The sequence below is a fragment of the Acinonyx jubatus genome, chromosome B2 (assembly GCF_027475565.1).
Source record: "Acinonyx jubatus isolate Ajub_Pintada_27869175 chromosome B2, VMU_Ajub_asm_v1.0, whole genome shotgun sequence".
Lineage (NCBI taxonomy): Eukaryota > Metazoa > Chordata > Mammalia > Carnivora > Felidae > Acinonyx > Acinonyx jubatus.
This window is the reverse complement of record NC_069385.1, coordinates 129,839,465-129,864,304: the sequence shown is the minus strand read 5'-3', so window position 1 is coordinate 129,864,304 and position 24,840 is coordinate 129,839,465. Positions and strand designations below refer to the sequence as shown.

Genomic DNA, 24,840 nt, shown 5'->3' with positions numbered 1-24,840 from the left:
AAAAAGTATTCTCTAATTACTCTACTGTAGTAAGTAAAAGAAAGCTTCAAAGAAATAGTGAAGGATGCTGGCATACAGCCAAAAATATTTAACGGTTAGCAAGACAAGTGGAGTCTTGCTGCCTTATTCTTAATCATGGATAGAGAACTCTGCTCTCTTCCCATCACTGTGAACCCTCCCAGTTTGTACGTTTCCCTTTCCATGCGTAGGACACCAGGAAAGCAAGCATCACCCAGACCCAGGCTCTGTCCTGATGCAGGGGATCTACGGAAATGCAACTTCGGCTGAGGGTTTCCTTTTGAATTGGTCACGGTCACGCTATTCAAATAGGAAGAAATCTGCAACCCATTAGACATTTTCCTCCTGCGTTAATAGTCAGAAAAATTAATTATATCTTGTAGCCATTCCTATTATTGGTTATTTTGTTTGTTTGTTTCCCCTGGTTGGGAAATGTTCTCAAAGGGCCGTGCCTGGATAACAGCATGTAGAGTCCATTCCATTAAGTGGTGAGAAAAGAGAAGGGAGCGGGCAGATTTGCAATCCTATCCTTGGAGGGAGAGGGAGGTGGCAACAGAAAAGGAGGGCAAAACTTTTGACATCTGGGGTACCACGAGCAGCCAATTCAGTAAAACGGAATTGCAGAAAACCAACCCTGTGCTTTTGAAACATTTCAAATAGATCACAATGGGCTCCCCGTTGTAATCCTGTCCTGAGCTGGCTGGGACCGCCTTTCTCTTGGACTGAAAAGCTGAATCAAACTTCCGGTCCAAAAACCGGTGCTCCTGGACCGTCTGAGACTCGAAACCTTTCAACAGAAGTATGCACACAATGACCCTGGGTTTCTCACAACCGTTTGGACAGAATCAAGTAACCACATGAGTTGCACAGATCCAGTTTTTTTTTTTTTTTAAGTTTATTTATTTATTGTAGGGAGACAGAGACAGAGACAGCCTGAGAGGAGAGGGGGCAGAGAGAGAGAGAGAGAGAATCCCAAGCAGGCTTCCCTGCTGCCAGCTTCAGAGCCCCCCAGGGTTGGAACCCACCAACCAGATCATGACGTGACTTAAACCAACTGAAACACCCAAGCACCCCTAGGGACCCAGGTTTAAAAAAAAAAAAATGTGCCACTGCCCTTGGCAATCTAGTTCACTTCCAAAGCACACGTTTTATTATTTCGCATTTTCAGAGATTGCATGAATTATAAAATGTTACGGCTAGTGGCAGCCTTACATAGCATCCAATTAAATTTCTTAAATTTCCAGATTAGGAAACTAACCCAAGGATATTAAATGACTAAATTCAAGGTGACAACTAACCAGCGACAGAGTGGGCCACAATCAGTTTTTTTATACTTATATAAAAAACTGGTAACAAAAAATCAAGCAAAATATATTTTCTTCCAAAGCTAATGCTCTATTTTCCAGATTTGACAGAAATGTGACATGCTCTACATAGCTGAAATTCAACAATATGTTGTTCTGTGTTCATTTGCTATATTTATGTATTTATACATGTGTTTCACATACTGTTAAAGCAGCAAATGGCATATTTACAGAGGTGACTATAAGTCTCAGTCACAGAATAAGACAGAAGGATATTTTGAAGAGCAAGACTTTTTTTCCTTGCAAGATATTGCAAGGTATGAGGTAATTCCGTGCTCTAGGATTCATTATATGTCTCCTTTAAAATTCTGTAAAGTATCAGATAATCATGAGAGAGGCATTATCTCATGATTACTTGAATTTATTATAAGTACATATAAAAATTAATAGCAGATGAACAACTAAAAGCACTTTTATGTATGTAGCTTGAACGAATATAGCACTTTATGGTTTTCGAAGCAGATTTCAGTTTTGTAGCAACTTTTCAAGGAATAGCACTGGCCCTTGGATTCTGGTCTTTTGTCTCTTTGTGATTTTTTTTTTTTTCATTAATAGAAATGTGAAGATGGTCAATTCATGAGGACAGTGTTGGGTTTTCATGTAATTTACAAACACACCCAAAGGGGCATTTCTTATCTTTGGCTATCCAGCCATCCTTCCTCCGGATATCAGTACCTAGCTTTTTCTCTCTGTTCATGCGGTTCTGGGCATCTAAACCCCCTCCTCCCAACCCCCACCACCGCCATCCTTACTTTTCTTTCCCACCAGCTAGGTGAAAACATGACCCAGATCCAACCAATAGAGTCTATCTCTTTGTCCACAGGGGTTTGGAGAGAAGCACAGAATGAATTCATTCCAAACTGAACCCTAGAACTTTCACTGGACCTATCATGAAAGAGATTTTCTTCTTCTGCTAGGCTTTACTAAGCTTAAAGGGTATGAGTTGAGAGTAGCCATTTTATAAGGAGACCGTGTTGGAAAAAAATGAAACCACACAAGAAAGTTCAGTGGAGAAAGCCACTGATGCTTTTAATATTGCCCACATCTTTGGATCCAGCCATCTCTACAGACTAGCCCTGGCGTTGAGGTGACATGTGCTAACGAGCCCCCCCTCACCACCACACCCTGCTTTTACTTTGTTTTTACTTAAATCAGCAGGAGTTGGGTTTTATTCCCTTGCAGCTAAAAGACTTTTAACTAATATCAAACAGCAGAGAATTGAACTAGAACATATCAGGAATCTTTGACTTTGTCCCTTGATCTAATTATCCATTTAAATAGAGGCAGCAAACATTATAGGTTTAAGCAACTGGGGCTTCACGTTCTGAACTCTTAAAGTTTTCTCAGCCTAAATCCCACCTTTTCTCACAGCTTTCCCAGGGTCCACTTTCTGGGATGGCATTTCTGTCTCTTGAGCATCCCAGAAAAGTCTTCAAATATACACAACAAAAGCTGAGCAATATTTCTGATTTCTTCCCGTTAGCAGATTGGTTAGCCCAAACACAAGCAGGAGAGGACGGGCATATCCAAGGTATCTGTGAAGCTGACAAAAAAAAAAAAAAAAAAAAAGTGAAAGGCTTCAGTAATTCAGTCAAATAGGAGGGTTTAGGAACCTTGTTACAGCGCTGAAGTCAGGAAATGTGAATATTTTGACCATATCATATTTTAGGATTTTTTTCCTAAAAGTATATTTGGAGAAAGGTAAGAAGTCAGAAACCTCTAAAGTTATGATTTCAACAAGTCTACAATGTTTTAATGTCTTTAATCGAAGAAACATAGTTATTTTTAATTCTAGTTATGCATCCAACCAAGTTTCGTCTACATCATCTCAAATGACTGGTGATGGGAAACTTTTTAGTATTCAGGACATTCTTGCTTTCCTTATCCCCTCCCCATCACCATTTGCAGAGTCACCACTCTGGGATCTCCTATCATAATGTGATTTGATATTATTATGTGTAGCAGCTTGAACGGAGAAATTAGTACACCGCATAGTAAACTTAACAGACACGACTCAGGCATCCTACCACATGTTTTTATATTTTGAATATTTCTGAGCACATAAGTTTGAGATAATTCTGAGGTTAATTCTATCAGAGGCCATAAAAAGCAAAAGTGATTTTAAAAAGAAGCTGTCATCTTACTTTAAATAATTTTAGTTAGCAATTATTGCTTATGAAAAGATATTACATTATATTAACATGTAACCGTATCTTATATTTATGTAGCTCCTTCTAGTTTCGAAATGATCTCAATCTGCCCCCCCCACCCCAGAGATCCTACAAAATAGGTCCAAGAGATTTAGTCAGAGAAGGGTCTCTATCAAATAGGAAGAAGAGGCTCAAACCAGGCAGCTGGTAAATGTCAGATTTGGGTGTTTTCAGTTGGTTCATACCTTTGGACTGGATACCATAAAGCACCCAATTAGAAGCATCTCCTATTTATGTATTGGGTCAGGGTATTCCCTGGCTAATCACCAATATCATGAACAAGTGTCCAAACTTGGGTCCAGATATGTCTACTAAAATCTTCCAATGAGGCTTGAAAAGGAGGAAATTAATAGAGCAAAGCCAAAAGAACGCCGTAGAGACTAGCTCCGAAATGTTAGTTCCATGAAGGCTACAAAAATGTTGCCTGTCATGGTTCTTCTCCAATAGCACAAGTTTATCATGCATATAAACATTGCTCATGAACTGGTTTTCAGTGCATGAACAAATCTATCCAGTTCAATCAGTAAGACCTAGCAAATGTATGGATCTATATGTTACACATACACTATTATGAAACCAGTTAAGCTATGTATAACACAGATACAATTATTTATTATTTTGTTTATTCTTTAGAGAGAGAGGGAGTCCATATGTGAGCTAGGGAAGGGGCAGAGAGAGAGATAGAGAGAGAGAGAGAGAGAGAGAGAGAAAGAGAGAAAATCCCAAGCAGGCTCCATGCTTAGTGGAGCCTGACATGGAGCCTGACACGAGCTCCATGCCACGACCTTGGGATCATGACCTGAGCCCAAATCAAGAGTCAGGTGTTCAACTGACTGAGCCACTCAGGCACCCCAACACAGATACAATTCTTAACGAATACCAAACCTTTCTCACCAGGATCTGGTAAAATGTGGTCATGAGTTGCCAAACACAAGGTCTCAGTTACAGCCTCAATATTCTTATATGTCAACTTGCTTGCTCTTAATTGGACTTCTTTTTCTTTATAAAACCTTTATAAATATACTGGCTATCGAAGCATCCTTACCATTCTCTAAGAGACCAAGGAAGTCAGGGTCACATCTTACCTAACTTTGGTTGTCCTAATAGACATAGCCTCATTAACTGCACTTAATCTGCTGTCAGTCATCAGATTTCTCTACTCTACTCTGCTACCTGGGTCATGGCAATACCTTTAGTATAGACTTCTCTTTCAAGCCAACTATTCCTTCAGTTTCTTTAAGTGCCCTAGGAGAGACCATTGATTCTGGCTCCATGATTTTGCATGGGTAGAAACAGCTTGAGTAAACCTCTTATTTCCCTTTCCTAAATTTAATGGATTCCATTAAACTTAATGGATTCACACTTTTGAGATACTAATCAATATATTCTCATAATAGTTTGCAAGTCTAACCCACCCTTATTCCTACTCCTCCTCAAGAATTTACACCATTAAGTATATGTTATTTCCTGCCTCTGAACTATTTAAAAAACAAAACAAAAACTCCTGAGACCAATGCTATGAAATCCAGGAAGAAATGTTATAATCACAGCAAAAGATTTGAGGAGAATAAGATTCTACCCTGAGGGGTGCCTGGGTGTCTCAGTCAGTTAAGCATCTAACTCTTGATCTCAGCTCCGATCATGATTTCATGGTTCATGCGTTTGAGCTCTGCACTTACATCCAGAGCCTGCTTGAGATTCTCTGTCTCCCTCTCTCTCTCTCTCTTCCCCTCCCTAGCTTGTGTGTACATACACTCTCTCTCTTTTTCAAAAATAAATAAACTAAACTTAATAAAATAGATTCTGCTCTGATCCCATATTCACAAATAATAAAATTGGTTTATATGTCTCTACACACATGAGAGAAAGGGAGACAGTTCTCAGGGGAATTGTTAAAGAAGACATTCCAAAAAGAATCCCAGGATCCTTTTCCTTAGGAAGCCAAAACCCCAGAGATGGAAACCCTAACAAATATAGAGTGATGAGATTGGATCAGTCTCTTAGAGATTTCTGTGACCTAGCATGAGAAGAAACAGCAGAGTAAATCTTTGGCCCTAAAAACAGCACAGACTTAAGAGAAAGAGCCCAAGACCCAATGAGACAGGGTAGACAAAGATATCTCAGTCATGACACCCCCAAATTAATGGCCAAAGGCCATTTCTGCTCACACCCATAGAACTATTTAACGTCTTCAGAGTCATATACGACTCAGGGAAAAATGAATGTAGGGAAATCCCAAACTAACTGCAATGAACTCTGTTGCCATGTTGAGACTGGCCCTCAAAATGAAATCAAAATCATTTGTGGAATAGAAGGACTATTGTGTATCTCGTGCACTGTTGGCAGCTGTTGATAAGGATTCATACTCACTGGAAAGCCAGGACTTCCCTAAGAAATCAAGAAACAATATGACTAGACTCAATATGAAGAATCTCAACAAAATGTTGCTAGGGCAACAGAACAAAAAACCGGTTCATAAGTTTTAAAGCCTTCTGTTATTTTTTGTCCCTTCCTACAAGGGTTATATGTGCACATTTTTATGCATGAACCTGATTAATCCACTCAACAAATATTCCTTGAGTACTTCTAATGCAGAAGGTGCTAGATATTATAAGAAATGCAGAGAAATATACAACATACATTCTCTTACCCGATTGAGGACAAGGAGACAAATTAAATGTAATATATTGGCATGCATCAAATAAACCATAGAAATGATAAAAGTATTATGAGTTTAGACAACTGAGGGAGGCACCAGTGGGCTGGAATTATCAAGGAAAGCTTCACAGAGAAATGTTTTGCAAACAGTGGATGAAGACACATTGGCAAGAATGAAATCATTTTCGGGAGCTGTGACCAAGATTTAAACTGAATAAGATAAAGGAGGCTAGAGTCAGATGCAATAGAGCAGGAAGGGTGGGAGAGTAAATGAAACGCTTGTGTCAATGTCACTGAGAGGGACTTCTTGGAAATATTCTAATTAAAATATTTTTTCTTTGGCATCTGAAGGTTCATTCCCCTTAGAAATCTTAATCAACTGAACTAGATCACTCCTCTTAAATCACTTTTTTAGTAATGAATCCTTAGCCTTGATATGTATCTTTTTAGTGCCCTTTGAGATAAACTTTTCCCTGACATCACCCAGTAATTCTGATAAAGCCAAAGTCCCCTCCCGACACACACACACACACACTGACACATTTACACAATTCCTTACCCACTTAGATCTAGATGAAAGTCAGTGTTAACACCCTCCACCCTGCATACACACAATAATACAACCATAACCCCTATGGCTCAACCTAGACACCCTTCCAAATCCTTCCCTGTGACTTAAAATGCATCAGTCCTGTTCCCTTTCAAAACATATAGTTTCCTAGAGAACTGGTAAAACAAAAAAAAGAGGAACACTGGCGTTATTTCTATGAGCACTTTGTGTCTCTGCAAACTCTACGTCCCATGCAGAAGTCTGCTGATACGGTCTGCCCTGTTCCCACGTTGTCTAGTAATTAGAATTCTTCTCAGCAGGAGACAATGCCATGCATCTTGAGCAGAGAAGAGGAAACTGGAAGGATTCCAGAACCTTTGCACTATTGGCTCAACTTGCCCAACTGGTAAACATAATGTTTCTGTCGTTTGCTGGAGGTGATTATATTCAGTCTGAGTTGAAGAAGAATAAGATTTTTTTATTATTATTATTCTAACGCCTTGCAGTATTTTTTTTTCTTAAAACACCAATGAGTCAACCAGCAGAGGAAAACCCTGAGGGTTTACTCATAATACCCAGAGGCAGATCATGCAGGGAAAATGAAGACCTTGAAAAAGGATGCGAGGTATTCTCGTGCAAAGAAACCAAATCCAATCGGCACATTTCTAACAGATCCCTACTATGTGCGAGACCAAGATATCACATCAAAATAAGTAGTTAAGAGAAGCAAATATTGACGCGCAGAGACTTGGATTCTTTTTAGATTTGTTTGCTGACAGTTGATGGGACACCAAATTGATTCTGGCCATATACATATACAGCCTCAGGTCTGACGTCCTGGAGTCGTTTTATCCCATCATCCCTGGGAACATCACTAGGCGATTTAATAGACTCTGTTCCAGACAAGACAAGTAGTACTCAATACCAGGTTAATGAAATTTTTGTGGTCATTGCCTCTTCATACATCTTTCTACTAAAGAATGTGTGGGTTTTAAACAATCATATAAACCTCTATTCCTTAAGCAACCACAGTAAAATTCTTAAATCGTTTCTGGTAAGTACTTTATCTGTGCAATCCCTTCTAGTCTCTTCGCCATTTTTATAGATGTAATCAATTATTTCAGTCAAGCAAAGTACACTGCCAACTTTCCAGAATTCCTAGCACGATTTTAACTACCAGCTTGGGGTTTTATTCGGTATGAGCATAAAAGTTATTATATTCTAATTGCTTGTGATTGTTACTACATTGAGATTTATTTTTGTTGGTTTTTTTCAAGAGATTGTTAAAATGAGTTTAGTGACTTCATTCTGGTTTTCCTGATTGATTCTATTATTAGGACTGTGGAAGCCTGGGGCCCTTTGGCCTTGCTACACATCTTGAACAATTTTTTAAGCAGTTTGGGTTTGGCAAAACCTATTTTACCAAGAACATTACCCTTTAATTTTTAAAAACCATGTGCATTTTAAGGAAAATGTGACCCATATGTTCCTAATTCCTCTGTACTAAACACATCAAAATGTTTTGTAAGAAACACTTGATTTCCAAGAAGACGTATGAGCCTTCCTTATAAGACCTTTTAACTTATTTTCTTTTAAAACAGGAAGTTGCTTCTGCCAAGAATAAAGTTATTTAGACACCAACTGTTTCAAGAAACTCATGAACTAAATGGACATATTTTATGTTACTCTGGAATATATTTGCTGAATAAAATGGTAGCCAAAAACAAAAACTGACCTGTGACAGAACCCAATCAAGTAAAAAAAGTTCTTAGAATATGTTTTCTGAATCTTCATACCCTTGAAATATTTAGTTATAGATTTACTATTTGACAAAAACACCTGCTTCAAAGAGTCTTTTAGGAATAAGACTGGGGGGTTTGGGGGGGTTTTCATTTTGTTTTTGTTTTCTTAGCTCTGGGGAAGATATTTTAGAATCTTATTTGAATATCTGTTTTCAACATGGTACACATTCACTTCTCCCAGAGACTTTGGAAATTTTAATTCAATTTGTCTTCACCTTCACATTTCTATCTCTAATCCTAACAGTAAGAATAGAAAGAATATTCACAAACCAGCCCAATGTATTTTTCTGCATATATATATATATATATATATATACACAAATGAGACTCTCGCAGACAGAACAAACAACCTGTGTTGTTCTGCAGACAGAACAAACAACAGGCCTGTGTCTGGCTGGGTTTCTTAGATATTCCAGTATATTCTGGTTTCCATCTTATTTGCAAATATCAGATCAGAAGAGAAAAGTAGAAACTGTCTCCATGCCGCAAGCCTGCAAGGATCCACCTGTTTGCCGTCTCCAGGTTAGTTCTCCCCTCAGATCCACCTCATTTTGGAGGACCCTGAAGACAAGGACCTCTGCTCCCACTGGCCATGTTGCTCAAGGCTCTTGAGCCCTTCCATCTCCACCACCACAGCCCCCGGAGGCTGCTGTATCATAACTCCCATCTGCGAGCCAGCCCAACCCTGAGCACTCAGAAACAACCCAACAGATATCACAACAAAGCTATTAAAAGGCAAAATGTTCTGATTTGTAAGTAGCCATATGGTTCGTGCTCAACGATATGAGACGATGGATGTGTTAATTAGCTTGATGGTGGGCATCATTTCACAATGTACAGCTATATCAAATCATCAAATTGTACACCTTATGTATATAAGAGTTTTATTTGTGAATTATGCCTCATGAAAGCTGGGGAAAATGTGAGAAATTATATCATCCGGCTCTGTTGTGAATATAATTTGTTATATGTTAATATTACTGTTTATGTTCTGTTAAAATGTACAGATCAGGAGCACCTCGGTGGCTCAGTCGGTTGAGCGTCTGACTTAGGCTCAGGTCGTGATCTCACCGTTGGTGAATTCGAGCCCCGCGTCAGGCTCTGTGCTGACAGCTCGGAGCCTGGAGCCTGCTTCAGATTCTGTGTCTCCCTCTCTCTCTGCCCTTCCCCCGCGCTCTCTCTCTCTCTCAAAAATAAGTAAACATTATATATTTTTTTTAATTTTAAATGTGTAGATCAGAAACACAAAAAAAGACTACTCATTGTCATCTTCTCCCAGGCCTCAGTTTCCTCGTCTGTAAAATAGCGTGAGAGGATGGAATAGTTCCTAAGATTATTTCCTGCGCAAACTTTTTATGAACCTAATTCTTAGCACGTGAGCTTTCCTTTCAGCAAACCTGACATTAAAGACGTCAGTGGCGGTTAGTGTTCAGGGCTCACAGTACTTCTTGCTGCAAATATTTACTAGATCCGCCCTGAGTTCCTGCTGCATGCCAGACACTTTGCTAGGATTAAGAATACAAAGAAGAATGCAGAAAGAAAGAAACAAATTCTGCCTTCATGGGTTTTAGAAGAGCTTAGATAAATAAGCATCCAAACAACTGTGACAACGTCTGCTTAGAATTTTCACCGATAAGAAAAAAAAAAAAAAAAAAGTAGAGGCTGGAAACTCTTTGTATTTAACATGGAGATGTAAAAACAGAGGCTGATCAATGTCAGGGGGTAATTGACAAGGAAGGCGTGGTGTCGGAGAAACTCCAAGTTATCTAATTAGCAGTAAGAAAATTTCACTTATTTTGTACACATAATATACTTTATGTCCTCACTTTCCTCTTCATTTTCAAAATGAAAGGTTTTATCAGTTCTAAAACAGTAACTACAGAGGGATTGAGTTCTATTTGTTTTAAAATCGCCGCTGCTTTAGTTTCAGTGCGTATTTCTATGTGATGCTTTTCTTCTAAGTTCTCCAGCACCCCAATGTACTGCATCTGTTGCCAACGAAAATAGAATAGGAGGTCCATCAAACATCTTACGGTCATAAAATTCAAAATATACAGAACCATCTCCAGGCCTGGAAATTAATCTAATAATTTCTTGCCTATCTGTAAAAGAGGCCATTATGAAGCTGGAGGAGGGCCATGGAAACACCCCAGATCGTACTCACGTGACAGCAAGAGTGCAGCAAGTGAGGGCATTTAAAAAAAATACAACCCTTCAGGGGCGCCTGGGTGGCTCAGTTGGTTAGGCGTCCAACTTCGGTTCAGGTCATGATCTCACGGTTTGTGAGTTAGACCCCCGTGTTGGGCTCTGTGCAGACAGCCGGAAGCCTGCTTCAGATTCTGTGTTTCTCTCTTTCTCTCTTTGCCCCTCCCCTGCTTCCACTCTGTCTCTCTCTCTCAAAAATAAGCAAACATTATAAAAAAAAAAATCTGTGACCCTTTAATCTTAAAAGACAAGAACAAAGCTAGACATAATCAAAGTTTTTAAATTGTGAAGAGTAATATTACAAGAATATTCTGATTCTCTTATGATCTTCAAGGATTAAGGAATTTCATGAAATAAACAACACACAGTGGATTGCCTGTGTTAAGGATTTAAAATAGGAAATGGCAGATCCATCCATAATTTTCTAAGTTAACCTAAATCTTTCTGAATGTACATCATCCACATTTTTAGATTTAAATTATAAACCACAAAAAAAGTGTTACACTTGGGAATAATCTGGTAAGAGTGTTCTTTGCTGTCAGGATTGCTAGGTAGTTCATGTGTTAAGAATACGTTCATAAAAAGTTTGTTCAGGAAATCACCTTAGAAATCATTCCACCCTAGGACACCTGGGTGGCTTAGTGAGTTAGGCGCCTGACTCTTGATTTCGGCTCAGGTCATGATCTCACAATTTGTGAGTTCAAGTCCTGCATGGGGCTCTGTGCTGGTGGCATGGAGCCTGGTTGGGATTCTCTCCCTCTCTCTCTCTGTCCCTCCCCTGGTCATGTGCACATCTTCTCTCTCTCTCTCTCCCTCTCTCTCTCTCTCTCTCTCAAAATAAATAAACTTAAAAAAAATCATTGTAAAATTCCTTTACAAATGAGGAAACTGAGGCCTGGAGAAGATGAAAATTAGTTGTGTGTTTTGTGTTTCTGATGTGCAATGTGATGATGTGATATAGCTGTACCTTGTATATATTGGTAATATCATTAAAAGCAGATCTGCTCTCATAAATATGATCTAAGAGAAAAATATTAATGAATTGGTCTTAATAAAGAGCTGACGCTTCAAACTTATAGAAGATCCATTAGTATGTTGCAATATTCCCAAAATTTTACATACAGTTGGAAATTTCCTTTCATCTGCCGCTTTTGGTAAGGGCATGGATGAGGAGGTGAGAGAATTCTCCAGAGTGAAGCAAGTGGGTATAAATGGTCATCAATTACTATTTCTTCTTCACATATATTGTGTTTGAAAAGGAAGGAAGGAAGGAAGGAAGGAAAAGAAAAGAAAAGAAACCCTCCAAAAAAAGAATAAATCCAAACAACTTGAATTATAAAAATATTTTAAAAATAGAGTCACTAATCTCACCAGCCTCAACTGCAGTAATAAGAAAAGTTTGTTTGAGAAACAGCAAAATCTAGGTCTTGACTGGCTTCTTTCAAAACTTACTTTTGTATAACTTACCCTGAAATTCAGTCTCTGGAGAAGTTAAAGATCAAATGCTGAGGAAGGTATCGAAGTATAGATAGAGAGAATATGGCTTTGGTGAATATAATGGTAAAACCAATGCAAATTGTTCCATCTGATAAACTTTTTTAAAACTCAGAAACATTCACCTATAAACTATGGAATGGGTTACTTGATTTTTAAACCAACCATAGTGACCACTAGCTTTCCATCACTGCAGAAGTATTCAGAGTAACCACAATTAAATAATTATAGTCACTTAACTGTAAATCCAATATGTTTGGTCAAACTTTTTTTCCTTTCTATGACACTATGCAGAACTGATGCCCATGTTAGCAACAGTCTACCACTGTTCATTCAAGTGAAGTCTGTCTAATTTTGTGGTAACAGCAATCACACAAAACAGGATTTATTCTGTTTATGGATTGTGAGTAAACAAAATTTGTAAAGAAGCGAATTGTTTACCCATGGGAGGTGGATGAGCTCTTCCAGAAGAACAGGATTTAGTGCCCTCAAGGAGACCTTTTATGAAATGGAGCTACAGGGGCACCAGGGTGGCTCAGTCAGTTAAGCGTCTAACTCTTGACTTTGGCTCAGGTCATGATCTCACGGTTTGTGGGATCTATTCCCACATCAGCATCTGTGCTGACAGCATGGAGCCTACTTGGGATTCTCTCTCTCTCTCTCTCTGTCTCTCTCTCTCTCTGTGCTCTCTCTTCCACCCTGTGCTCTCTGTGCTCTCTTCCACCCTGTGCTCATGCATGCTCTCTCTCTCTGTCTCAAAATAAATAAATAAACTTAAAAAAATAAATGAAACTAGAAATGTGTGTTCATTTCACTGGTCTAAAGAGAGCAAAGGCATCATCATTAAAGTTACATCAGGGCACTAGGATTTCTGTATCAGGTATTATGTAAACTTTGTTTGTACAAACAACCTGCCCTCACAAGCAGTCACAGCAACACAACAATATTTATTAGACCATCCTGCCATGTCATCTCATAATAACGGAGGGGAGCAAAGCCCTATTCTAGAAGTCAGGACATCTCAGTTTGTGTGACCTTCTATGAGCAAGACATTTAAACCCAGGCCATTCATCTGTACACATGGAAGTTATACGTTATACAAGATAAGCTCTAAAATCTCTTTCAATTCTAAAGTAAAATTTTTTATTCATTTTCCTTTTTCTGTGTTAACATGTCTTCCCAGTTGTGCTTAAAACATTTTTCTTTCAAGAATGCCTCTTTTACACCCTCCCCAAATATACATGTAATTCCCAAGAATTAAAAGAATGTTTTAAGTGCACTCTTCTCTTTCAAAACACACAAAGAGGCCAAGACAATGCAAAAACTGTTTTATGATTGTGACAAAATCACTAAACAAATAATTTCCATGCCTAAATAACAGGAGTGTAGGCCAGTCATTTCACTTCCCACCTCCTCTGTTTTCCATCCCCCAAACAGATAATTACTTGCTTATTTTATAAAGTGGATGTCAAAAAGTTTCCTGGAGACTGGGGGGGGGGGGGGGGGGAACAGGCAAAAGAGGGATGCAGAGCAAAATTTGTTTATATCTTTTATTTTTTTAATTTTTTCTCTCATTAAACTTTTGTTTTAATGGGTCTCAAAATTCTGTGACACGCTTTTGGTCAACTTGTTTCCATTAAAAAGTACTGATTTGAGAAATTAATAACGTAAAACTGCCACACACACACAAACTTAATGGGTCCCCAAAACATCCTCCTTTCCTTCTGAAAGTTTCACGATGCATTGCTATCACTAACTAGTCTTTTACTACTAAACTTAAATGGCCAATTGGCACAAAGAGTTCTGAGACCGTTCTTCCACCGCTGATTAAGACTGGGGTGGCAGGTGGTGGCAATGATATTCATTTAGCCTTCTGAGCTTTCTAGGCAGGCTTGGTGACCTTGCCAGCTTCAGCTGCCTTCTTGACCACTCTTTGATGACACCCCCAGAAACCATCTGTCTCGTGTCACAAACAGCAAATTAGCCCAGAGGGTAGTCAGAGGATCTCTCAATATGCACAGGCTTGCCAAGCACAATATCAACAATGGCAGCGTCACCGGATTTCATAAACTTGGGGCCATCTTCCAGACTTTTTCTAGAACTACGGTCAATATTCTCTTTCAGCTCAGCCAGCTTCCGAGCAACGTGAGCTGGGTGACGATGCAGCACACGTGCATGTCCAGCCCTGATTTGGCTGGATGGTTCAGGATAATCACCTGAGCTGTGAAGCCAGCTGCTTGCTGTCACCAGCCACATTGCATGATAAGATCTTTGACAGATGTGTTCTTGACATTGAAGCCCATGCTGTCCCCAGGAACAGCCTCACGCAAAGCTTCACAGTACATTTCCACAGACTTTACTGCGGTTATAACAAGGACTCGAGCAAAGGGGACCACCATGCTGGATTTAAGAACACCAGTCTCCATTTCGCCCATAAGGACAGTACCAATGCCCCCAAATTTGTAGATGTCCTAGAGGGAGAGACGCAAGGGCTTATCATTTGGACAAGTTGGTGGCAGGATACAATACAGACTTTCAAGGAGCATGGTTCCACTGGCATTGCCATCTTTATAGGTGACTTTCCATCCTCTGAACCAAGGCATGTTAGCACTTAGCTCCAGCATATTGTCGCCGTTTCAACCAGAAATCGGCACAAATGCCGCTATGTTGGGATTGTAGCCAAATTTTTTTAAGTAGGTGCTGACTTCCTAACGATTTCCTCATCTCTCTTCTGGCTGGAGGGTGGCTCAGTGGAATTCACTTTGTGAACACCAACAATGAGTTGTTTCACACCCAGTGTAAGCCAGAAGGACATATTCACGGGTCTGCCCATTCTTGGAGATGCCTGCTTCAAATTCACCAACACGAGCAGCAACAATCAGGACAGCACAGTCAGCTTGAGATGTGCAGTAATAATGTTCTTGATGAAGTCTCTGTGTCCTGAGGCAACGACGGTGGTCACATAACACTTGCTGGCCTCGAATTTCCACAGGGAAATGTCAACGGTGATATCGTGTCCATGTTCAGCTTTCAGTTTATCCAGGACCCAGGCCTCCCTGAGAGGACCCTTTCCCATCTCAGCAGCCTCCTTCTCAAATTTTTCAATAGTTCTTTTGTCAACCACATTTGTAGATCAGATGACCAGAAGTGGCAGACTTGTCCAAATCTGTGTGTCTGTGACGATGATATTGATATGAGCCTTTTCCTTTCCCGTTTTGGGTTAGGTTAAGCAGGGGTTTTCATGACACCTGTATTCTGGCAGCAAACCTGTTGCAAAAAATCTGATTATATCTTTTTAAAAACTTGTCAATCTTTTGGGGAACTTAGTATTTTGAAAAGAAATAAATGAAAAAGGAGATCCTGGGTCTAAAATTCAAGTCAGATTGACTTCAGAAAGAATCCAACGTGACAAATTTTAAGTTATTGCTGAAAAAGTGAAGGAGAATACTACGAGGAAACTAACCACACAAACACAGCTCATCACTTTTGTGCCCCTGGTATATTTCAGAGTTCAATATTCACCTCTTAGAATTCCCATAACCGCCATTCCTAACTATGAGCTATCTATGTATTTTTGTGTCCTCCAGGCACAGTGAAAATACCACCTCACTGATTTCATTTCGTTTAGATATTATTTTCAACAAGGCAAGGACTCATTATGCTCTACTCTTTGAACATGTACACAAACACCCCCCAAACAATTAGACTGTTATGCCTTTGAACGTAGGGGTTCTGCTTTATTCCCTTGTGTCCCAGCACCTACCACTAGGCACATACCAAATGATTAACGCAAATGTGCTGCCTACATAAAAATAAAGTACTCGATATGGAGTTTCATTAAGGTAGAACACGAATTGAACATGAGCAAAACAATAAAACACGTTTAATGTGCTTGTGTTCACTGGTGCCAAGCACTTTACCCTTAACCCTTAGAATTGCCCTGTCAGGCATCATCATCCACGTTTCACAGAGAGGACATTTCTAGGAAGTAAATTGTCCGCCATGATAACAGCAAGTAAGTAACCCGTGGCCCGGCTCTCAGCCCCGGTCTGTTGACAGCACAGCCTGGTGCTCTTTCCCTTCCAGCACATTTTCTCTCCTTCCTCACTGCTCTAACCACACACCATCCAACTTACATATGACTTTATGAACACTATTATGAAAAAGCATGGAGAAAAATATGTCTCTGCTTCACGGCTGGCTAATATCTTCCAACGAGATCTCCAACTTAGTAATCACTTTGTCTGGTGGGTGAGTTGCTTTGTTTTGGTTTACCAAAATATTTTTCTGTCAGAGGGAAAGGCTGTCTGAGAAAATATACATACATCAGTACAAAGGAATCAAATAAAAGGATTATTAAGTGTTCTAGGTAACCTGTAAGCTAGCCACGGAAATAATGGAGGGATGAGGTAGACTGGGAGAAAGAAAGGGGACCCATCGTGGTCATCCAATTACATTAAGTCTTCAAAACTCAAGCTCTTGAGTCAGAGGCCTAATCATTGGAGGTCAGTGGACAAAGAAGTTGCCTGTGTCCTAAAGCAAGGCCCTTTTGTAGACTGGGCTCCTTAATCAGATTGGTGTGCTGGTTAAGGAAGCCATGGAGTGACCAAACCCCCTGATTATAGCTTGCTGACACAGGGCCCCACCTGACCCACAATTCAATTATGTTGGGAGAAATTGAAGAATCAGATTAAGTTTCCAGGATCACTCAGCAAGCAGGATATGAAAAACAGCAGCCTGGGTTTGACCAGGATTCAATTTTTTTATGGAATGTTTTTATAATCCTTGCCATCAGAAGTGGGGTCTGATCTTTATTGGTTGTACATTCTCCTAAAAATTGTCACTTTGACTCACTCTCTCTAAAGATTGCCATTTACTCAACTAGGGATTGTCATTTACTCAAATTCTTCTTCATTCATGGCTTGGCAACAGGTGGTTAACATCAGAACCTAACGTTTGCCTTCTTAAAATCAGTACTTGCAAAACATAAACATTCTTGCTACTTGATCTTCTTTCTTCAGCTTCCAAGAGATGATCATAAATAAAATATGACTAATCCTCAACAATTCACTAAGCTTCAGTTTTGTATTTATAGCTACTATGCATACACATGCATAACAAATGTCATACCCGCATTTGTCATAAATATGTAATTAAAATGTTCCCAAGGATTGTGCAAACTGTTCTATATAAATTATCACAACAAACCTAGGAGGTAGTAATGGAAAAAACTGTGGCTCAGAGAGGCAAACGTGCCCAAAGTTGTGTGTCTGTTTAAACAAACTTTATAAATATACATAACTAAAGAGATGACTCTAAGTCCATTGAGACAAACCTTATGATGTAAATCACTCTTTTGGTTCTTATCATAAACTGATCTATATTGTCATAGATCGTGTCCAGTCTTATCTTCAAAGGTCAGCTCTTTAAAGCTGGAGAATCTGACGAAAGCAACGAACACTTTCCCCAGAAAAATCCATGCATCCACCATGGTTGTTCCATAATTTCAGAGAGTTAGAAGGCCTTCTGTAGCCTGCCTCTGGGCTTGAAGTTCCATGTACTCCACAGAGCCATGAGCCCCAGGTGCAGAACACTTCACATGCTCTCTTACCCTCCTTCCTGTCTTCCACAGACCTTGTACTCTTCTGTTTCTCAAGAAATATGTTGACTTCAAAAGAGAAAGACCCTTGCTGTGAACTTTGCAGTCCAGGAGCCTATAAATGTGGTTTACCAGAGAACTTGTTTTTCTTTTTTATTATCATACCCTTCAACACATAAAACCCAGGAAAATAACTGCAGCTTGTGCTGAGCCTTGACTTTGGCGAGCACTATGGGAACAGACACTTCCGTATTGGACTGTTTTTGTCTTGCATCAAAAGCTCCAATGGCTGTTGAAGACCTGGATTTATCTATACCAACTGGCTCATGTTGGAGATATTTAGGGAGGTGTCAAAGTGGACATTATCACTCTTTGGAAAGGAATGATTCTTCTTTCTTGAAAACTCTTATCATGTAAAAATAACCTGGCAGACCAAAAATTGAGACTATTTAATATATGCTTCTAATATATGCTTCTTTGGTAAAAGCTAAAATTCAATTGAAAGATCTTTGTATGAAATTCACATATTATGATTTTACTTTGCTTCCTTCTAAAAGCATTTTAAAGTCTAAACACTCTTTTTATTGTGGGATCTGTAGCAGAAATACCATAAATCCAGTCCTCTGCTCCATCTTTTTTGACTAATTCTGAACTTTATAATCTTTTGCCTAGGTTCTTAGAACAGCTTTTTGGCTCAGAACCCCTTGACCAAGTTGGTAATGTTGAGTGACTCTAGCTATTTTCCTAATAATTAAGTCTAATCATGTCATTCACTTGTTTAAAAACCTCTCTTGCCTCCTATTGCTTATAGAATTAGAGTCAAATTTCTTATTTTAGCTCTGAAGTCCCTTCTACCACAGTTCTGGCCTAGTGTTCTTTGCCAACTCCATGTAAACTCTTGTCCACTTCCTCCAAGCCATTAACATGCCTCTAAAGTCATTTTACTAAAGTCATCACCATTTGCTAAGCACAATAGACCTACCATAATAATAAGCATACTATCTCTTCTGGAAGGTCCTTTCTTATATTCACCTATTCTTACAAATACCCCTCATCTTTTAAGACTCAATTCAAATGTTGTCTCTTCCAAGCAGACTTGAAACATTTCATGTGGTTATTTATCCTTTTAACTTCAGTTCCATTTTCTTTGTAACTGTTAAAGTCGATTCCATTGGAAGTTTCATGTGTGATGGCTGTCTTTTCAAAAATACTACAAGGCCCTAAAAAATAAAAACAAATGTTTTTGTCTCTATATACCCAGCACCGGACCAATGATTGGTGTAGATCATTAGCTCAGAAATTGTTTGAATAATCAATGAATAATATATAGGAGTGGAGGTGAGCACAAATTTTTGCTCTGTTGTTAACCAATGTATAAAATGGAAGTAAATAAATTTGAGTAGAGAGTGTCATACATTTATCACTTATATTTTATTGAATTAAATTAACATGCAATATTACAACAGTTTCATGTATACAGCATAGTGATTTAACATTTTTTACATTATGAAAGAATCACCTCAATAGTTCTGTCACTACACAAAATTATGCAAATATTGACTTTATTCCCTATGCTGTATATTATATCTCTGTGACTTATTTATTTTATAACTGGAAATTTATATCTTTTAATTTCCTTCACCTATTTTACCCATCCACACCCAGCTCCCCTTTGGCAACCACTGGATTATTTTCTGTATCTGTGAGTCTGTTTCTGTTTTTTTGTGCTTTTTAAAAATTTTTTTGTTTTTATTTTAAATTCCACATGTAAGTAAATCACATGGTATTTATCTTTCTCTGACTTATTTCATTTAGCATAATACACCTTGGGTCCATCCATGTTGTCATGAATAGCAAGATTTCATTCTTTACTATATGAACTTCCAATTCTAGGTTAAATAAAAGTGGCAATAGTGAGCATCCTTGTCTTGTTCCTAATCTTAGAGGAAAAAACTTTCAGCTTTTTACCTTTGGGTATGACATTAGCTATGGGTTTGTCATATATGGCCTTTACCTTGTCGAGATGTATTCCTCTATCCACTTTTTTGAGAGTTTTTATCATAAATGGAAGTTGAATTTTGTCAAATGCATTTTCTGCCTCTATTGAGACGATCATAAGAATTTTATCTTTTGTTTTTTTATGGGGTATGTCATGTTGATTGATTTGTGATGTCAAATCATCCTTGAATCCCTGGAATGGGTCCGCTTGGTCATGGTATATGATCCTTTTAATTTATTGTTAAATTTTGTTTGCTAATATTTTGTTGAGGATTTTTGCATCTATGTTCATTAGTAACCCTGGCCTGCGATTTTCTTTTTTCTTTTTTTTCTTTTATAATATCTTTGTCTGGTCTTGGTATCAGGGTAACCCTGACCCTATAAAATAAATTCAGAAGCGTTCTTTCATTTTCAACTTTTGGAGATAATTTGAGGAGGGTAGATATTAACTCTTCTTTAAAAGTGTAGTAGAATTAACCTCTGAAGTGGACTTTGTTTATTGTGACTTTTTTGATTACTGATTCAGTTCCATTGCCGCTAATTGATTTGTGGAGATTTTCTAATTCTTCATGATTTCAGTCTTGAAAGATTATATGCTTTTAGAAAATTATCCATTTCTTCTAGGTTGTCTAATTTGTTGGCATGTAATTTTTTACAGAATTCTTGTGATCCTTTATATTGCTGTGGTATTGGCTGTAATTTCTCTTCTTCTGTTTTTTTATTTTATTTATTTGGGTCATCTCTCTTTTTTTCTTAATGATTCTGGCTAGAAACTTGTTGAATTTTCAAAGACAAAGAATCAGTTCTTAGCTTCATTGATCTTTTGCTTTAGTTTTTTTTTTTCCAGTATGTATTTTATTTATTTCCACCCTAATCTTTATCATTTCCTACTTTCTTTCTTTGGACTTTGTTCTTTTTCTAGTTTCCTCAGGTATAAGGGTAAATTATTTATTTGAGATTTTTCTTGTTTCTTGAGGTAGACCTGTATTGTATGAACTTCCCTGTTAAGAATTCTTCTGCTGTGTCCCAAAGATTTTGGAATGTTGTGTTTCCATCTTCATTTGTCTGAAAATATTTTTTTTATTTCTTCTTTGATTCTTTTATCGATGCATTGATTGTTTAGTAATATGTTCTTCTGTACACTTGTTTGTGGGGGTTTTCTTCCAGTTTTTTTCTAGTAATTGATTTTTGGTTTTATGCCATTGTGGTTGGAAAAGATACTTGATATGGTTTTAATTTTCTTGAATTTCTTGAGACTTGTTTTGTGGCCTGACATGTGATCTACTCTGGAAAATATTCCATGTGTATTTTTTTTTAAATGTGTATTCTGCTGTTTTGGGGTGGAATTCTCTGTATATATTAAGTCCATCTGGTCTAATATGTTGGTTAAGGTCACTGTTTGCTCATTTATTTTATATTTTGATAATGTATCCACTGACATAAGTGGGATATTAAAGCTTCCTACTGTCATTGCTATCTAATTCTCCCTTTATTTCTATTAATATTTGATTTTTATGTCTAGATGCTCTTATTTTGGGTGCATAAGTGTTTGCAAAAGTGATATCCTCTTGTTGGATTGACTCCTTTATCTTATGCAATGTGCTTCTTTGTCTTTTGTTATGGTCTTTGTTTTAAAAGACTCTTCTCAGCGGTATTAGAAATACCCAGCAAAAAAACAAAATAGAACCCTGGACTGAGGTAAAACTTCTTGGAATAAACATAAATTTATTAGGTCAGAAACTAAGGAGTAAAGAAGAAGAGAAAATTCAGATACAATTGGCGGAGGGCACCAGACAGATATCAGAAAATACTGGATGCTTGGCTATATGGAGAGACCATATTTTTTAATACTCTGCACGAACAACAGGATACAAAATCAGAGAGGAGTACAAAAGAAGAACCAAATTCTAGAAAAAAATCTAGCTTGACCCACTTCTATCCCCTACACAGGAATCTCTTCTTTGAAGTATAGAGGTACCCAGCTCACTCCAATATGAACAACAGAAAAGAATTAAATATTATTTAATTTAATATTAAATTACATATTTTTATATTAAATATTAATTTAATATTAAATAAATGTGTAGACTAAATAACCTTAAAGAAATAAATACATATATAGTGAAAGATGAGAACAAAAGACCACATAAAAGAATTAGAAATAAAAGTAATAGGTTTAGAAATGAAGACTCAATGGAAACTAATATAAAAGTAGAGAGACGACTCAAGAAGCAATGTTAGGAAAAGAGAAAGAAAAAAGAAAAAATAGAACTAAAAAAAGTAAACAAAGAGATTAAAAATAATTTGAGATAGACATAGGACAAAGAAGACCTAGCATGAGTATAATTGGAGGTCCTGTTGAAGAAAATCAAAACCATGGGATTAACAAATACTAAAATTACAATCCAAGAAAACTTTCTTCTTCATAAGAAATTTGAATCCATATATTGAAATGTACAATGTGTACCTGGAAATTGATGCAGGATAGTTATATCTTAATACACAATAAGAAGCTAGATATTTTTATCAAATTTGGAAAGACTACTTAATTATGGTAACCATAGATGATAACGTGTACACTATTTAACTTTAAATTTCTCAAAATTCCAGAAAATAGCTTGTCTATTTGAACATAAACCCATAGGTAATACCTCTTGAATAAGTAATTACCTCTCATCATCTATCCTGCCAAAGTAGCCACATCTGTCATTGTGATAATGATGGCAAATCATGCTATTTGAAGATCCGTGTTGGTAGTTACCTGTATCTTTGATTAATTAAAATTGCTATCCAATAAATAATCACTTAACATTGTAAGTGATGGTAATTAATGATGGGGGAGGGAGGGAAGACAACCAAAGTTTTGTCATAGAAAATGTTGAAAGCTACTCACCTTGTGCTGTTCTTTCAGTGTATAAACAAGGAAATTAAATTTAAAGAAGATAAGTAATTTGCCCGAGATAAAACAGCCAGACCGTACCAGGCTTCAAATAAAAAGTTTAGTCTTTTAATTTTCAGGTCATGTTTTGTGCTACTAGGAGCATGCATAAAATTAAAGTTATTCATTTTATTTAAGAGTAAATATCATAGTGTGGGAAATTAAAAAATCATAGTTCTTTTTGGAATATGATCTTCACAACCGTTATGTATAAATAATAGACCCCTCTGAATCAAAAGATAATTTTAAAAATAATAATAGTCAGTCAGTGTAGTAAAGAATACTATAATATTATGGATTTATCAAAATCTACATGTTGTCACAGCTTCCTGGGCCCACAGCTACCTTATAGTTAAGTATGGCCAAGTGCCTGATTTCGAGCCAATGCAACGTGACAGAAGTGATCTGTACTGCTTCCAAGCTGGGCTATAGAAACCTCCCATAAGCTGCACTCTAAGACGGAAGAAAACGTTCTAGGAGCAGATGAGACCAAACTTTGCTTATTTTTTTTAATGTTTTTATTAATTTTTGTGAGAGAGAGTACAAGCTGGGGAGGGGCAGAGAGAGAGGGAGACACAGAATCTGAAGCAGGCTCCAGGCTCAAACCCACAAACTGTGAGATCATGATCTGAGCCGAAGTCAGATGCTTAACCGACTAAGCCACCCAGGCACCCCAAACTTTGCTTGTTTTTGATTCTTAGTATCAATAAAGATAATGAGAGAGAAAAAAATAAAACAATTAAACCTCCCATAAACAAATCTGCATTCTCCCTTCCATATCTGCTGGCTAAGTGTCAGTGCCTTGAAAAGTATATATTTAAAACAACAGAGTATTGCTACTTTGGACTGCTAGATGAATTTATAAAGCAGAACCCACAGCCCCTCCAACTATTGGATTTTACATGAGCAAAAACCAAACATCTTGTTAGATTAAGTCATTTATATTTCAAGGTTTACCTGCTACTATAATTAGTGTTATCTTACATAGAAATTTCAGTCAGAGTGGGTAGTAACAAAAAATATAAAATCTGTGTTACTGGCAGAAGAAAACTAGGAAACTAATATCAGAAGCTGGGCAAGTGAATTATCAAGTTAGGCAGTGGGAAAATATTCAGTTACAATGATGCTGATGATATTTGGAGAGGCAAACCACACACCTTCCTAGCCTGTGGCTCTAGCAGAAGAGATTGGAAAACAGAATTACATTAGCATGCATTAGATATTAGTAACTTTATGTGGCAAGCTATTAGAAGAAGAAATGACCACAGAAAACACTTGCAACTAATTTGGCCATCTAATAAAGAATTGGCAGTCTTTGCATATTAAAAGATTAAAGTAGGAGTGCCTGGCTGACTCAGTAGATCATCCTTAGGATTGAGAGTTCAAGTCCCACGTTGGGCATAGAGTTGACTTAAAAGTAAATAAAAAGAAACAAGAGATTAAAGAAAAGCATTAAATCTTTTACAGATATATATAAATTTATAAATATATAAAAAGGTATCGAGAAATCTTTTATAAATATATATATATGTATATAGTATGAGTGTGTGTATGTATGTATATATAGAGAGAGAGAGAGAGTAGAAAGGAAGCCTCCAAAAATTTAAATCTTTGAAAATTTGGGTATGCTTATCTCAAAGATTAGATTCCAAAGATTAGAGAATAAGATTTTTTTTTAATTGAATCATTAAGGATCTGATAATATAATTATGTGACAAAGTTTAGATTGAGCTGGGCCCTCAACCCAAGGCTGATGTCCCTAAGGTAAATGTCATTGACTAGAGAAAAAAAAATTGTGATGAAAAAGAAAATAAATTAATTGGATTTAAGAATTATGTCTAACAAAGAATTGTAGCTGTGAGTACCAGCATATTGAACTAACTACAAGCAAAGAGAGGAAAGTCTTAGTAACTTTAAAGGAAGTTATATTGCCAAAACAGCTATGAGTTAAAACTTAAAAGTCTTTGGCTGATTAGTTTTCTATTCACTTGTTTATTAGTTTAT

At 37.5% G+C, this 24,840-nt stretch overlaps 1 long non-coding RNA gene across 1 annotated transcript in view; it reads right to left on the bottom strand.

The window, feature by feature from the left end:
- Positions 1-2,398: 2,398 nt before the first annotated feature.
- The window catches only part of LOC113593874 (uncharacterized), a 33,780-nt gene continuing 11,338 nt past the window's right edge, over positions 2,399-24,840 (bottom strand). The window contains exon 3 of the long non-coding RNA XR_003414238.2: positions 2,399-2,925. This is a non-coding gene — a long non-coding RNA (uncharacterized LOC113593874). The remainder of the gene's footprint in view (positions 2,926-24,840) is intronic.